At 36.5% G+C, this 18246-nt stretch overlaps 1 long non-coding RNA gene across 1 annotated transcript; it reads right to left on the reverse strand.

The window, feature by feature from the left end:
* Nucleotides 1-16276: 16276 nt before the first annotated feature.
* Nucleotides 16277-17904, reverse strand: LOC125853248 (uncharacterized). The gene is made up of 2 exons (XR_007445146.1): nucleotides 17810-17904; nucleotides 16277-16546 (listed from the first exon to the last, which is right to left on the reverse strand). It is a non-coding gene; the product is annotated as an uncharacterized LOC125853248 (long non-coding RNA).
* Nucleotides 17905-18246: the final 342 nt, after the last annotated feature.

Below are 18246 nucleotides of genomic sequence, written 5' to 3' on the forward strand. Positions count from 1 at the left end.
ACATTTTCCTTACCAGGATGGTAATGCACACTCATGTCATAATCTTTGAGGAACTCAAGTCACCTTCTCTGGCGAAGATTCAACTCTTTCTGGGTGAATACATACTGGAGGCTCATATGGTCTGTGAACACATCTACATGAACACCATACAAGTAGTGTCTCCAAATCTTGAGTGCAAACACCACTCCTGCAAGCTCTAGGTCATGAGTCGAATAATTCTTCTCATGCACCTTAAGCTGTCTGGAAGCATAAGCTATAACCTTACCTCACTGCAGAAACACACAACCTAGGCCGACCCTGGATGCATCACAATAGATCACATAACCATCTGAACCCTCTGGTAGAGTCAAGACAGGAGCTACAACCTAGTTTTCAGTTCTGCGAAGCTTTTCTCACAATCATCTGACCATTGAAACTTAACCTTTTTCTGAGTCAACCTAGTCAATGGTGAGGCTATGGATGAAAAATCCTTCCATGAACCTTCTGTAATAACTTGCTAGACCCAAGAAACTTCTGATATTTGTAGCAGAGGTAGGTCTGGGCCATTGTTTCACTGCCTCTATCTTCTGGGAATCCACTCGAATTCCTTCACTAGACACAATATGCCCAAGAAAGGCAACTGATTGTAACCAAAACTTGCACTTGTTAAATTTTGCAAATAACTGGCGATCTTTGAGAGTTTGCAGAACAACTCTCAAATGACTAGCATGTTCTTCCTCATTCCTAGAGTAAATGAGGATATCATTAATAAAGACGATAACGAATAAGTCTAAGTACTGCTTGAACACTCTGTTCATCAAATCCATGAAAGCTGCATGAGCATTGGTTAGTCCAAATGACATAACTACAAATTCATAATGACCATACCGAGTTCTAAAGGCTGTCTTCGGGATGTCACTATCTCTGACTCTAAGCTGATGATAACCTGATCTGAGGTCTATCTTTGTGAAATGAATAGCACCTTGAAGTTGGTCGAACAAGTCATCAATTCTGGGGATGGGATACTTATTCTTGATTGTGACCTTGTTCAAATTCCTATAGTCAATGCACATTCTGAGAGAACCATATTTCTTCTTTACGAACAACACTGGTGCACCCCATGACGAAATACTAGGTCTGATGAAGCCCTTATCTAGAAGGTCTTTCAACTGCTCTTTCAATTCCTTAAGCTCAGCTGGAGCCATTTTGTAAGGAGGAATAGAGATAGGCTGGGTATTTGGAAGGAGATCAATTCCAAAGTCGATTTCCCTTTCGGGAGGAACTCCGGGAAGATCATCTAGAAACACTTCTGGAAACTCATTAACCACAGGAACTGACTCAAGAGCTGGGGTTTCGGAGCTTGAATCCTTAACCCAAACTAGATGATAGAGATAACCTTAGAGATCCTCTTTCTGGCCTTAAGGTAAGAAATAAATCGACCCATAGGCGCTAAGCTACTACCCTTCTATTCTAGGATTGGTTCGTCTGGAAACTGAAAATGAACAATCCTAGTTCTACAATAAACTGAGGCATAAAAGAAAGGTAACCAATCCATGCCTAGAATGATATCGAAGTCTACCATTTCTAACTCTACAAGATCTGCTGAGGTGACTTTCTGAGAGACTGTGACAGGGCAATTTCTGTATACCCGTCTAGCTATAACTGGGTCACCAACTAGAGTAGAAACTGAGAAGGGTTATGAGAGAGTTTCCGAACTAACATCTAAGATTACTGCTATAAATAGAGTCATAAAAGATAAAGTAGCCCTTGAATCTTTCCACTGAGTGTACCATATATGAGCCACATCCTTAAGCTGGTAGGATTCCAACTCAACCGTACTATTACCAGTCACTTTCATCACACCAAAGATTTTCTTAACCTCATCAATGAAGTTCTGTGGGTCCTCACCAACTTGTGACCCTAAATCATTGGCGGATTCATCATAACAAAATCTTAAACTCTAGCAGCTACTGACCTACCATTTCTATTAGTAGGAATTGGAACCCGCTGATTGTTCTAGTTGGTCATATCTAAGCCAAAAGTTGAATCGCATTCCGAAACTCTACATTCGAAACCTCATGGTTTGGGACTAGAGGAACTGCGTTAGCATTGTGTGTATTAGCATTCCTTATGTAAACTCTACGAGAAGGCATGATCTTATGTGCGTAACGATGGATTATAAAGAAGATCAAACCAACATACGATAAGAATATCAACAAAGTGAGTTTTTCTAAAACACTTCATAGCCTCCCTCTCATTGGATGTGGTGCACTTCACACCCATGAAAAAGACTCTACTTAGTGCGGCTTTTCAGACATCCTAGGACTCTTAAATCTAGTGCTCTGATACCAAGTTTGTCACGCCCCGAGACTACTCCCGAGACGCGTACACGGGACCTAGGACCACAAGTGATCCCAAGCTAATCCTGCTGACATGATCATGAGCATACTAAAGATAATAAACTGATGAAGAATCTAAATCATAAATAAAAATGAAAAGATGGGGAATACCCATATACTATAAATGAGATATATGAAGACTGATGAGTTTAATATAAAGAAGATATTAACTCAATACTAAGCTGAATCTAACTATGTCTGAAATAAGCCTCTAAACTGACTAGAAATGTTGGGACATACCCCAACTAGGTCTAGCAAAACTGAAACTAAAGACTAAAAGCGATAAAGATAAACATGTCACTAGTCCTCGAAGAATGAGGACTCACCACTGATGCTGTTGAACTGAAAATCGGGAATCAATCTAAGCGTGATCTAGATGCTGAGAATCTGAACCTACATCACGAGAAGATGTAGCGCATGTATGCGACAGTACTTGAGAGGTACTCAGAATGTAGGTAAAGTAAAGCTGAAATAACATATAACTAAACAAAGCAATAAAACAATGAAATAATCTGAACATGATATAGATACTGAAAATACTGAATACTGAGCTAACTGATGCAATGACCAAATTTATAACATGCTGAGACTGAATACTGACTGTACTGAAATATGGTCAATGCAATAGAGTGTGACTGAACTGTGGGAGCTACTAATAATCGGCATAAAACCACATGAGCTAAATGTGGAGTCTGATGTATACGCCCCATCGAGAGGACCCAATATACCCTGCCAGAGGTATAGAGGCATGCTGACGTGATTACTAAATTGATGTTGCCCACAGAGAGGACTTACACCTACGTGGCTCGTAGTTCTGGGACTATATGGGTACGCTGAACCCTAGTCCAACTCGGTATTATGCTACTCCCAATGAATTGTGGTTAACTGGTTATGACTGAATTTGTGTAAATACTGGATAACTCAAAACTGAACATGCAAACTGATGCAACAATGAATTTGATAATGATGCATTAATAATTGAGACATGTATAACTGAATAACTGAGATATCTGACCTAGCATGTGTAACTCGAGAACTAAAGAAATACATAGTTAGGGTTCTGAAATTCATGCAATAAACTGAGAAATAACATAATAATCTGATTTGGAACATGTTAATAACTAATTCATGATTTTCTGATGTAATTCTAGAAACTCTAGGTCTATTCATGGTGACGAATTTCAGGGACCTAATGAGCGAAAGAACCCACTAGTGAAATCCCATATACATGGTGACGAATTTCACAGAGAAATCCTTTGATTTCTGGGCTGGAACTGAAGAAAACTTGTTGTGTTCTTGAACCAGGGTTCTTGACCTTTTTCTCCTTTCTTGCTTCTAATTTTCTAAGTTTTGATTAATGATTTTGACTAAGGTAAGTTCTAGTTATGTTTCTAGGCTTAAATTGACTAAAACCTCAGGATTTAAGGTCTAAATGACGTACCTTAGGGGTAAACGAAATAGGAAAAGACCAAAAGACGACTAACTTAATTGCTGTCGAATTGACCGACGGATTGGATTGACGGGCCATAGGTCAATCGACGGTCTGTCGATTGGAGTCGTCGGTCGAGTCTGCTCGACAAGGCTTCACTAAAATGAGCATAAATTTTTACTCAAAGGTTAGATTTTAGTAAACTCGATGGCATTGGAAAAAGGATTCGATTATCCATTATATCATAGGTCATGGGACAAATAATTCCTTTTGTGCTAAAAGTTATGACCATTTGAAGTTGACCCACTCAACAATTTTCATCTAATTGGCTGCTGACCCTAACCTACGGACCGTGCATTGAATGACGGTCCGTGTTGGTCAACCGTCAATCGGGACTGAAGCTGGGCTTTAGGGGCATCGATCCACGGACACGAACCATGGTCCATGACCTAACCTACGGACAGTAGGTCCGGCCGTGTATCAACATTTTGCCGAATTTCTGGCTGAGTTCTGGGGGAGTTTGCTGACACGATCCACGGACCTGCAAGACGGACCGTGGGTCCTCCTACGGTCCGTGGATGGTGCCCGTGAGTGCCACCTGCAACACCAGAAATCTGCAATCTGGTTCGGATACAGGGTGTTACAAACCACCTAGTTTTGTTGCTCAGGGGGAGTATGGAAAAGTCTGTCATTTGAAGAAGTCTTTGTATGGATTGAAACAAAGTCCTCGAGCTTGGGTTGGCAAGTTTAGTGAAGTAGTTCAAATTTTTGCGATTAAAATGAGCAAATGTGATCGCTCAGTATTTTACCGACAATCAACATCCGGCACTATCCTCCTTATTGTATATGTTGATGACATTGTCATCACAAAAAGTGATTATATGGGAATCTCTTCCCTCAAAACTTTCTTGCATACTAAGTTTCATACAAAGGACTTTGGTCCGTTGAAATACTTTTTGGAAGTAGAAGTAAACAGAAGCAACAAGGAAATTTTTCTGTCTCAGAGAAAGTATATTCTTGACCTACTTATAGATACCGAAAAGTTAGCAGCCAAACCCCGTAGTACTCCAATGGTTCCCAAAGTGCACCTTATGAAGGATGACGATGATCCTTTTGATGATCCATAGAGATATAGAAGGTTGGTTGGGAAGTTAAACTACCTTATTGTGACTCATCCGGATATTGCTTTTGCAGTAAGTGTTGTTAGCCAGTTCATGAGTGCACCTACGATCAAACATTGGAAAGCTTTGGAACAAATCCTATGTTACTTGAAAGGAGCTCCTGGACTTGGCATATTGTATAGTAATCACGATCATACTCGTATTGACTGTTTTGCAGATGCTGACTAGGCTGGATCCAAGATTGATAGAAGATCTACTACAGGCTATTGTGCTTTTGTTGGAGGCAACCTAGTATCATGGAGGAGTAAGAAGCAAGGTTTTGTATCTCGATCCAGTGTAGAATCTGAGTATAGAGCTATGTCACAGTCTACATGTGAGATTATGTGGATACATCATCTTCTATCTGAAATTGGGTTGAAGCATCATACCCCAGCAAAACTTTGGTGTGATAATCAAGCTGCTCTTCATATTGCCTTAAATCCAGTGTATCACGAAAGAACTAAACATATTGAGGTTGATTGTCATTTTATTCGTGAGAAGATTCAGGAGAACTTGATTTCCACTGGCTACGTGAAGACATGAGAACAACTAGCTGATTTGTTTACAAAAGCGTTGAATGGAACTCGAGTTGATTACCTTTGTAACAAGTTGGGCATGATCAATATCTATGTTCCAGCTTGAGGGGAGTGTTACATAATCTGTATAATAATATAGATAGATAATAGAGCTGATTCATAGGGATTAGAATATTTAGTTACCGTAGTAAGCTTATTCTCTCCATGTATTTATACCATTGTTCTCTTTGAGTAATATACAAGTTATTCTCAATAAGTTATGATTTACACAACACATGGGCACAACATCCACAAATTTTAGCACGAGTAGTAGAGGTGTGGAGTACAAAAGTGGATGGGCATCTGATGTATCAAATTGTACAAACTGAAGATGTTGAAGAAGCAACTCAAAGAATTGAAGCAACAATATTTTAAGAACATTGTTAATGAAGCCAAAGAGGATAGAGAGGTCCTTGAGAAGATCCAAAAGAACCTACAAAACAATCCTGGGAATAAAATATTACAAATGTAGGAAAATGAGAAGTATTAGCAATTTCGAAAGAGTTCGTATCCTGCAACAGAGGAGTAAGGAAATGTGGATACACTATAACAAAAATAACTTTTAGTGGCAATAAATACACATTAATAAAGAGTGCTAAAGTCTTTACCGGCATTAGTTAAGTGTCATTAGATCCAATGTCGCTAAAGTCTTTAAGGACATATACAAAGAGTGCTAATTGCTGCTAAAAATACATATTTAGCGGCAATTGCTAATTAATTGCCGTTAAAGCTCATTTTTAATGTAGTGATAAGACTAGGGGATGATAACACTAGATATTTCCACTCAGTAATAAAGCATAGGAAGCTGCACAAGCGATAACGTAGCTGCACGATGAAAATGTGAACCTGATCAAGACAATATTGCTAGAATAATAGTGGGATTCTACCAGAACATGCTAGGGCGAAAAACAGGCAACTTTTGTTACAGGAAGGTCATTAGTAGATAATGTGTTGATATGCCATGACCTTCTAAGGCATTACATGAGAAAAACATCCCCACAGTGTATGATGAAGATAAACCTCAGGATTGTGATATTGTGTCTTGAGAGTTTATTGAAGAGGCACTACAGGGTTATGGTTTCCCAATGACGTTCATATGATTAGTGATGTATGACCTCAACAAAATTTTCCATTAAGGTTAATGGATAAAATCATGGATATTTTTAGGGAAAGAGAGGACTAATGCAAGGGGATCCGATGTCACCACTGTTATTTGTGCTGATCATGGAGTATCTTTCTAGAGCATTACAGAACTTCAAGTTTCATCCTATGTGCCATAAAACAAAGCTAAACCATCTGATATTTCTGATGATTTGATGTTGTTTTGCAAAGGGGATCTCAAATCAATAGGAAGGATGATAGAAGTGCTAAAGCATTCAGCAAAGTGACATGTCTTGTGGCTAATTTGGAGAAATCCAATATATTTATGGCAGAGGTGGATGATACTTCAAAGGATCAAATACCGCAGCTAACTAGCTTTACAATCGGAAACTTGCCAATTAGATATCTGGGACTACCACTTTCTTCAAAGAAATACACAAAAGTCGAGTGTCGTGGATAAGATTACTAGTAGAATTACCAATGCATACTCCGAAACTTTGTCATATGCAAGGAGACTACAAATCATTAATGTTATTCTCTTCTCACTATATAATTTATAGAACAATGCATTCATCTTACCTCAAAGTATTTTGAAAGAGGTAGATAAGAAGTGTAGGGATTATTTGTGGGAAAGCCAAGAGAATAAACGAAAAATAGCGCTAGTGTCATGGGAGAAGATCTGTATGCCAAAGAAGAATGGAGGTCTGAACATTAAGAGCTCCAAACTGTGAAATATAGCCTCAATTGGAAAGTTGATATGACAACTGACTTGCAAGGCAAACTCACTAAGGATAAGACGGGTGCATGAAATCTATATGAAAGGTGAGCAAGATTTTTGGGCACATATACCATCCAAGGACAATAACTGGTATTGGAGAAATTAACTCCATCAAATCAACCATGCGAGAGTGGTATACTATTGATGCCTATAAGTTGTCTGTCGATGGATCATATAATGTGAGTTGTAGCTAAAATCAATTGCTTGGAAGACAACTGAGATTGCATGTAGCAGACTTAGTATGGAACTCACTCATGTTGCCTAAACATAGATTTATTTTTTGTCTAGCAAATCAAGGAAAGCTTAGAGGATGTGTAGGTTGCAAATACCAGTTGAAGATGATAAATGTTGCCTATGTGGAGCTAATAATGTGGAAACTCTAGTGCATCTATTCTCAGATTGTGCCTGAACGATGAAAGTTAAGACAGAACTTGAGAACTGGTCGCGTATTAGAGTACATAGAAGAGAGGTAACGCAATGCCTAGCATGGATAAAGAGACAAAACTGGAATCAATACAAAAAGAGCTAGCAATAGCTATATGGGGAGCTAGAATCTACCACCCTTGGAGAACAAGGAATTGGAAAATATTTAGAGGGACAAAGGTGAATACAGAGGATACAACTGCACAGATAAAGAAAGAGATTGTTGAAAGAGTAAATTACTTGAAAGACAATAGGGAAGCGAACGATGTAGAATCTTAGTTCAGAAAATTTGTAATTAGGCTTTCTTTGCTTGAGGCTTTGGGGTAGAGAGTACCCTTCCTAGAAGGTGACTCGTCATCCTAAAGTGCTCTCTAGGTTTAAATTTTTGGTTGTTAATGGTAATTCTTCATGATTTACCAAAGTGAACAATTATTACCTTCTCATATAGTTATGCATGATTTTCAGGTGATCTTTCAAATAATCCTGATCATGTTTTGAACTACAATGACGCCAATCCTGGCTCAAAGCTTTTGACAAGAGATGGAAATGATGGAAGCTATCGTGTCATGCAAGGAATACCCAGAAGTAAAATATTTCGTTCCATCAGCAACCTCTATAAGGTAATTCATATATACCTTATGTCTATTGTATTTTCCTACGTTCACATTAAGTATCGTTGAACAACATTATGCTCCTTCATTAGTTTTGATTCTTAGATATTTGACAAAACACAAGAAATTGATAAACTTATTTTTGATTATATCTCATAAAGTTCCTTGCATTTCCACAGTGTACTACCAGGCTTTCACCTGTTGAAAATGAATATATTTGGAATCTTCGGAGGGGAAACAATTTATGAGAAGTTTCCATTATGAATCACTTGACAAAAGAAGACTCACGTAACAAAAAGAATTTCAGTGGTAAGAGAAAATGCGGATAAAACCAAAAAGGCAAGGAAGTAAAGGTTGATACGACTTAATTCTTCCACCTCCAAGACTGTATTTTAATAATTTCTTTGAATGTTGAATTGTAATAGTTTATTTACAAATTTAAATTTAAGTCACCTTATAAACTTTGTCAATTGCTTCTTTAATTGTACGTTCTTCATTAGTTACCTTTTACAAAAAGTTTATTTTTCAAAATTCATATATAGTATGAGTACTCTAGAATTTTAAGTTTATAAATTTCTACATCGATCTCAAGTTATTACTACAATAATAAGAGAGTTCACCCTACTAGAAAGAAATGGTTTTCCCACTGTGAATCGATTGGATTTACTAAAATAAGTTATAGGTCTTCTTTTCTGCGTTAGAGCAGCTCCTACCTATGTCCGTGTTGCATCAGTTTCTACTATAAACTTTTGAGTACAATCAGATAGGACCAATAGAGGTCTTATACAAAACACTAGACGATTTTTTCCCTTTTGTTCTAAACTGTTAATTTCGATGGACAGAGTTACTTGATACTTGTTACTGGTGGGAGGTGATAAGTATCCCGTAGAATCAAATTGTAACTTCCAATCTAGTAGTGAGTTGGCCTTGAATGTTAAGGCGCTAAAATAGGAATTCTTTTATGGATCTTCGACTAGAAATTAATAAATTCTCTTAGTGGTATATTTAGTTATTTACTAGATAAAATTGTTCGAGATCTAGTGATCGATTTTTTAAAATTTTATATAAAACTAGAAGAACAATAATAAACTCAAAGCTAATAAAGGAGATTCACAACTTGAATGATCTTATATATAAAGTATATATACAGAATAAAATTATGAAAACTCCTTAGAAATCTAGATTAGCCTTGGTTTGACCCTAAATTTATGACTTAGGATAATAATTTAAAGAAAAGTGATTTTTCTGATACAAACGAAAGAAAAGTGACCTTTTGGTTTAAATAACAAAAAATATATTACTTTTCGGATACAAAAGAAAAGAATGAATTTGTTCACATTTCAATAGTCGAGTGGGTGGAGGATAGAGGTGTTGGGGGCACACTGACAAGGATGTGCCTCTTTCCTACTATACAGGAATCCTTGGGATGCCGGGGCTGGCTGGTTTTTATGAGGTTTTCTCCCCTAAGAAGGGAGAAACCGTCTTTGTTTCAGCTTCTTCCGGAGCAGCTACCTAATCCTTATGTTTTATGATTTTTTAAAAGGATTGGACATGGTCGAGTCTTGACTAGACCTCATTGACATAAAAAGAAAAAAATGTTCGAGCTTGGTCACTGTGACCCCTTTTGTGAGGAGGCTCCCATTCCCCCGAAGTTATGAACTATAGATTAATATAAATTAACTAAAGCAAGATTAAAAAAAGACCTCAAAACTTTTGTCATATGAAGTCCGAAATGATAAAATTGATTGCATTGAAAAAGTTCTCCAACATAAGATGGTCTAAGAAAATCAAATAGGAGAAAACTCATTTCCTCTTTCAGAATACAATTATTCACATTTAAATTGTGTGTTAAATATATTAGGCATACATAAATATGCCCTTTAACTTGGCTTCAGCTAACACCAATGCCCTCAAACTTTGGATGTGCACAGACAGACGCTTAAACTTGTATAAGATTAAATAAGTAAACACACGCGTCCTGCGTGACATAATAAACATAGGACACCATGTAGGACACAAAATTGCCATGTAGGATGCCACATTAAGCTATTATGTCAATTTGTTCAATTTTATACAAGTTTAAGTGTTTACTTGTGCACATTCAAAGTTGGAGGTTATAGATGCTAGTTGAAGCCTAGTTGAAGGGTAAATTTATGTATTAAGCAAATATATTAATACCCAACTTTTCTTTATGTCAAAAGAGCGATTAGATTGAAAAAATTGTGTCACGATCCGATTTCTCGAGTCATGATGACACCTACTATAACCCACCAGTAGGTAAGCCGACCAATAACCCAGAACAATAAGTAATGAGTGTAAGGGTAGAAACAAAATAAAAGCGACAATTGAATAACAAAAATAGAAGAACAGGCGTAAGCAAACCAATATATATAAATGGATCCCTCCCAAAACCAGAAAGTCACAAGTACAGAGCTTTGAAAATAAAAGAATACAACCCCCAAAAGTGGATCCAAAATACAAGGCTTGTCTCAGAATACAAAAGACTAGCCAACTAAATACAGATAGAGACAGGTAAGTCCAGGATGCCATGTGCTCACCCTCACCACTGAATTGAAGCTGCAACATACTCGAATCTCAACGCTGGTAACTGGTGCTCAGACTTGCATCACGAAACAGGTGCAAAGTGTAGCATGAGTATCAAAATAACAGGTACTCAACATGCATCATAACACAACTGAGCAAGAAAAGTAAAAATAATATGACATGATAGAATAAAACACAAATAGAGGTCAAACAAGTAGAATTTTAAAGAGATGCACATAAGTATACTAAGAATATCAATGAAACAAATACAACTAACTAAACCTAGATGGGCCCTTAAACCAAGAAGGTGCATTCATGCGTAATTTTAAGTAAAAATCCAAACAGACCCCAAAAGCCCGATGGGTACGCCGAAAGGCTAACACTACTAAGAGTAGAACCCGCTGAGTCTAAAGTCGTAGAAAGCATAGCTCGGACCCCGAACCATGGATAGCCTCTCAAGTAACCAATATGAGTCGCCCATAGATAAAGATTGCGTAGCTCGGACCTCGAACTGAGGATAGCCTTCAAAAGGGACAATAAACTCATCCAATGCAGGGAGTGCGTAGCCTAGACATCACACCACCAGATAGGCGCCCAAAGTAAACAATTAAATCTAGCCTATACGTATCAACTCCATAGAGGATAAAAGAGCCTGAATCATGGACTACAGTTGTAGATCAGATGCTCAGACCTCGAATGTATGACTGTAATAGTCGTCGAAAGATCCCAAATCAAATCATCATGATCACAGAACCAGCATGGAACGACATCCAGTCTCAGGAAATCAGTACAATACTCCAAATTGAACCAACTTTAGTCCCCAAGTTACCGATCAAAGCCCAATATCTCAAATGTAAACCACAGGGCCGTAAAAAGGGGGCGGTGGATAGAAGGTCATCAGGGCTGAGTCAATGCCTAATGTATAGCTCATTTTAACAGATCCAAGTCATCTATACTAGTCTAAAGAGAGTTCAGTTGTCCGAAACATTATCGGAGCATACTAATGCCAAATGGCTCCAAATAATGCAAGTCTATGAAAAACACTAGTCTAAGCCTAGACTAGGGTCAAACATGCTCGAATGAATCAATAACATCAACCAAGGCATACCACAAGATACACATGATCATGAATCACAATCGACATACTTGTAAATCCCGAAAATAACTTGACAAAAGCCTTAAACATGTATTCTAGTTTATTTAATATGATCAACCAGTTACCCACACCAAATTCACACAAATCAACATGTTTTCACATAATGAAGCTTAAGCTAAGGAACGGGAAGTCATAGCCTACCTTTAGGCTAACCGTGTGCGCTCTAAATCATAATTTTTAAGTTTTTCCCTTTTGAACAGTCACTAAATGCTACCACACTATCAAAAGTAGAATCAAAACATTAGTACAATCATTTAGACACCAAATTCACATAAATATGAGATAGACCCAAATTGGAGTCAAATTGGGAAATGTGGGACCCGCATCGGAAATTATGGAATTGACTCCGTCAAAAGGACCTTATTAGCTTTCAGAACTTATGTCCCAAAACAGAACACAATTTAGGGCTCGAAACATCCCGAAATTAGAACATGCTAAATAATCACCATTAAAGACACAATTCAAGAGAGAGGCCGGAAATTACTTCTTCTCGACACTCCACGAACTTCCCTGGTGACTCCAATACGTAGCAAAATCAAAACCCAAACCAACGCAACTGAAATTTCCTTAATCAAAGCATCCAGCTCAAAAACTTGAATTTAGAAAATGAGAATTGAAGCTGAAATTTGGCCATTAAATATCAGTCATCTCGTCACTAAAAGCCTAAATATCGTCGCTAAAAGTCTGCACCAGCAACACCATATTTTGCTATTTTTCAAAGTCTCCGAATAGACCCTTGAGATTCATTTATGACCCTATAAAAATAAACCAGATATGCTACCTCACTAAATTAGACATTCCGAATTCAACAGAACTTTTGAATCTTTCACTTGAGATNAGAGAGGCCGAAAATTACTTCTTCTCGACACTCCTCGAACTTCCTTGGTGACTCCAATACGTAGCAAAATCAAAACCCAAACCAACGCAACTAAAATTTCCTTAATCAAAGCATCCAAGCTCAAAAACTTGAATTTAGAAAATGAGAATTGAAGTTGAAATTTGGCCATTAAATATCAGTCATCTCGTCACTAAAAGTGATTTCTAGTCGCTAAAAGCCTAAATATCGTCGCTAAAAGTCTGCACCAGCAACACCATATTTTGCTATTTTTCAAAGTCTCCGAATAGACCCTTGAGATTCATTTATGACCCTATAAAAATAAACCAGATATGCTACCTCACTAAATTAGACATTCCGAATTCAACAGAACTTTTGAATCTTTCACTTGAGATCGTCTCACCAAAAGGTTAGTCCCGCACGCAAGCTCCACATTAAGCCAAATTCCACAATAGGGCTCGAAATGAGACCAGAACCCTCTGGATCCGCACAAAAGTCCATTCTAGACCAAAATTGACATTCCAAAGCTAACTGCATTGATAGAATTCTCATTTGAGCACGGTTACCAAGAATGTCGACCAAGTTCAAACTTGGTCAAAACTTCAAAGCTAAACTGCCTAACAACTCAAACTCGCACCGAAAACCTCAGGATCCAAATTAATTTTGCCACTAGCCCAAACTATTCCTTTCGGAGCTAATGGAACCAACAAATATCTCATTCGGCACCTGAAACCCTGAATATTGACTAAAATCAACTCTTTTACTTAAGAAACTTGCAAAAAGAGGAAAACTTGCACCAAACTCAAACGAATGACCTGGCGACCGAACTGTTAGTCCCAACAAGTCATAACTTGCGGTCACTACAAGAAAGCTCTAAACGCTGAAAAAATAGAAAAGGAGGAAATGACCGGAGGGTCATTACATATTATCATTCTAACCAAGTTCCGATAATCCATTTTTCGGAGTAAGAATTTTTTTTGAAAAATACTAATTTATTTTTTAAAAGTACACAATCAATCTAAAATGTTTTACAAAAATGATGTGTCAAATGCAGGAAAAAAGGATGATTTTAATAACTTTCTTAATCCTAAATATCATAGAAAATGATCAAAATGGTCCTTCATGTATGACTAATGCCTTATTTTGGTCCCTTATATATTTCACTTGATTGAAATGACCCTTAGTGTATAGCAAGTGTGTTCATTTTGGTCTTTAATAGATTTCACTTGATTGAAATGGTCCTTAATGTATAACAAAGATGTTTATTTTGGTCCGTATTATATTTTAACTGATTTAAATAGTCGTTAATGTATAACAGAAGGTGTTCATTTTGGTCCTTATTATATTTCAGTTGATTTAAAAAGTCGTTAATGTATAACAGAAGGTGTTCATTTTTGTCCTTTATTCTAAATTTAATAGATTTATAAAAAAAAAAAGAGTGTTAAATTTAACTATGGACCCCACGTGGCTGATAAAATTCATCATTGTTGTCTTGTTTGTTAACTCTAAAGAAAAACCCCACGAAATCTAACATCATTATCTCTACTTTTTCTATCAAAATTAACATTTTCTCTTGCCAAAAGCAGAAACGGGTATTAGGTCAGTGGGATAATATTTTAGGAAAAAGAAAATAGTAAATTTTTTTGGAGAAAATAGAGAAAATGATGTTAGATTTTATGGAGTTCTTTCTTTGGAGCTAACAAAGAAGGCAATAATGGTAAATTTTGTTAGCCACTTAAGGTCAATAGTTAAATTTAACATTTTCTTTTATAAATATGTTAGGTTTAGGGTAAATGACCAAACTGAACACCTTTTGTTATACATTAAGGACCATTTAAATCAATTTAAGTGTATTAAAGACCGGAATGATCAGCTTCATTAAACAGTAAGGATCATTTAAATCAACTAAAATATATTAAGATCAACACAAAGCATTACCCATACATTTAGGACCATTTCAATCATTGTTTCTTCTCTTAAATATCACTATTACCACAACAAAACATAAACTTGGATTGTTGAAACGAATATGTGTAGTTTTCAAGGGTAGTAGCGGAGATACCTATATATATTATTGTTAGGGTTTTGCCCTGATTTTCTTTTCTTATTTGAAGTTTATTTTTTCCTTAAAGAAAAGTCAAAGTATTACCATAAATGCTTGAACTTTTTCTGAAAGGAAAATATAATTTTCTTCCATATTTGGTTTATTCTTTCCTTAGAGGAAATGTTTGGAGATCTATAAATTGAAGATCCCTATTCTCATAGCATAACACAATAGCATCCACAATGTAGTCATTTAATAGTTTTGTTTATGGGGAGATTTTCTCCTAAACATATTTATGTTTTTCAATATTAGTTTTATAATATGTAGGTCTCTTGACCAAACTGTATTAATAACATGTTTTTAGTATGCTTTTATTGTCGTCTAATTTATCAGCATATGATTTGCAATTGTAAGTTTCCGTATGACGCCCTAATCACCTTCATAACCCAACAAGTGGTATCAGAGCACATGATTCAAAGATCCTATGGTTCAATGACCCAGGGTCTTCGAGGTTGAAGACAGGTTCAAGGTGGTTTCAAATCAATTTGCAACCAATTTGCTGATAAAGAAGATTTTTGTCTAGCTACATGTGGCGAGAGATTAAACCATATTTTCAACGTTTTTGTTGCTGCATCTTTGAAAATAAAAATAAAATATTTTAAAACCATTTTTAACCCATATATTTTAAACTTTATTTTTAACCATGACAAGCAGCAGTGATGAAGACTATGTGAAGAACGAAAATTATCATGCATGTGAAGAAGGTGGATCAAGTTTTGTCAAGAAAATCCAGTCAAAAGGGGAGATTTGTTAGGGTTTTGCCCTGATTTTCTTTTCTTATTTGAAGTTTATTTTTTCCTTAAAGAAAAGTCAAAGTATTACTGTAACGACCCTTTCGAAAGGATACTACCACCTAAGCAAGAAAACTACTTAAATACTTGCGACAATTAAAAGAGATTTACTATGGCCATATTGATTGTAGTTTAATAGAGGGATTAGGTTCATAAAGGGAAAAAAATTAGATAAGGATGTGCATCTTGTACATTTAAATATTTATGTGATGTTAAAATTGATATGGCACGGAGTTTCAACTTATGACGGAAAAACCCTCCCAAAAATAATTTAAGCAAATAACCGATGAGCTTTTCATGCATATATTATCTTCACACTTAAGGATGAAATAATATGAATATTACACATTTCGAAGTACCGAAATCAGCCCGTTCATGCTTCACACGAATATTCAAAACAAATAGTAAATTTAGTATATTGCAATACTTGGGCTTACACACCCCAAAAGAACAAAACATATAGCCATACTTAATTTACAACCCATGGTGACATGATCACATTAGTCATCGAAATTTCATGTAAATATACAACAAAAAGATCATGTACAAGTCCCAAGGTTTATACAAAATATAGATGCCTAAATGCAAATGTGATCTTCCTTAAGGCTCTCAAAAATTCCATCTCCAATGGCCCGCTTCCTGCATCCACTCGATCATTCCCCTACGATAGAAACAACTATCGCTAAGCATATAGCTTAGTGGTGCAAAACTATAGTTTCGGAGCCATCCGATTCACAAAACAAACTTTCTCAAGTCATGGGCAACATAATTGAACATAATTAATAAATCAAGTAAACAATATATAAAGAGTATCAAGTTCGATCTTTAAAGACCCAAATGTCAAGAACGTTCATAACATCATTTTCCAAGAGACTCAACAACAAGGCTCGCCCAATATGTACATCATGTCTTCACACCAAGCACAAACAAGTATCAAGAAGGGTCGACGCCCTATATCAAGAAGGGTCAAAGCCCAATAATCAAGAGAACCAAGAACCATATTAAAAATGGCTTTCTAATTCGTACTTAAAATGGACAACATCCATACTTAAGACGAACTAAAAATCCAAAGTCAAGATGGCAAATGATCCGAATCAAGAGGCATGCCAAGAGTGACAAAGTCACAGCCACAAGAAGGACAAGGTGCCAACAAGAGTGCTAGGTGATCAAACAATCCGTACAAGTGGACGAGTTACACAAGCATCTTTAACGTCTCAAAGGATACCAACACAACAATGCAAAGTGACAAGAGGTAACCAAGGTATCAAGATCCAAATTCAAATATACTAGAGGTTAAAAGAGTGCAAGTACAAGTTTATACACAAACCTCGGTGCTTTAGCAAGGAAACAGTCCAACCAATGTATCAAGGTCCTCAACTTGGTCACGAGTATATACAACCTTTAAAATACAATTAAACAACTTCTTTAATCCCTAGAAGCTCAATAATATTGATTTAAAATAGGATCATCATCACAAGTAAAATTAGCCTGCACAAACACAACAATGCTCCCAAGACAGTGATTCTGGCCAGCCTAGTACCTCGTGTCGCAACTTAGATTTGAAATGGAAAACAGCAAAACTAGACTTTATAACCTTCATGAAATATGTAGATACATCTCTTAGGGTTGCAAACAAACAAGAATCACCGAAAAATGTATTGTGTACAACAAGATATAGTCAAAACACTAACAGCTGTTCATACAGAATTTCAAATTCCAGAATCTGGACAAAACTTGTCCTATGTTGCGTCCCATATTTCGAATCCATAACAGCTGAATCAGAGTTTGACATAAACATAAGAGTTGTAGTTCTACGAATTATCTTTCCAAATCATATTTACTCACTGTAAACTAATTTCTAGAAGGAGAGATATGCATAAAACACCAAACACTACCCAGCTGAGAAACAGATTTCGTCACTTACCAAAAAGAAGTGTGTGTTCTTGAATTCCAGCCAAAAAGGGCCAAGTTTCTCTTGTGATTTTGAAGAACACTCTGTTTAGATATGTTTCTAAGGTTCTAAGGCTTGAGAAAAACAAAATTACTAAAGGAGGGGTGAAAATATAAAGTCAACAAGTGATGTTTATCCCTTGGGCAGCTGTCCTTCAAAGGTGCTGCCCAAAAATTTGTGTGCTGCCCAAAATGTATACATATATATCTATATGTATATCCCTTAACTTCCTTTTAAAGTTATACATAATTCTAATTAGGATATTACCTAAACACCCCATCACAAATCCTTAAATTACGATAAGAATTTATGCTAAGCAAGTTGGCAATTATCACAACACTTCAAGTTCCCAAAATGAGACTAAAACATATTCTAGTAATTAAGCAACGGTAAATCAACATGAGACTCTT

The sequence above is a fragment of the Solanum stenotomum genome, chromosome 1, assembly GCF_019186545.1.
Source record: "Solanum stenotomum isolate F172 chromosome 1, ASM1918654v1, whole genome shotgun sequence".
NCBI classification, from domain to species: domain Eukaryota; kingdom Viridiplantae; phylum Streptophyta; class Magnoliopsida; order Solanales; family Solanaceae; genus Solanum; species Solanum stenotomum.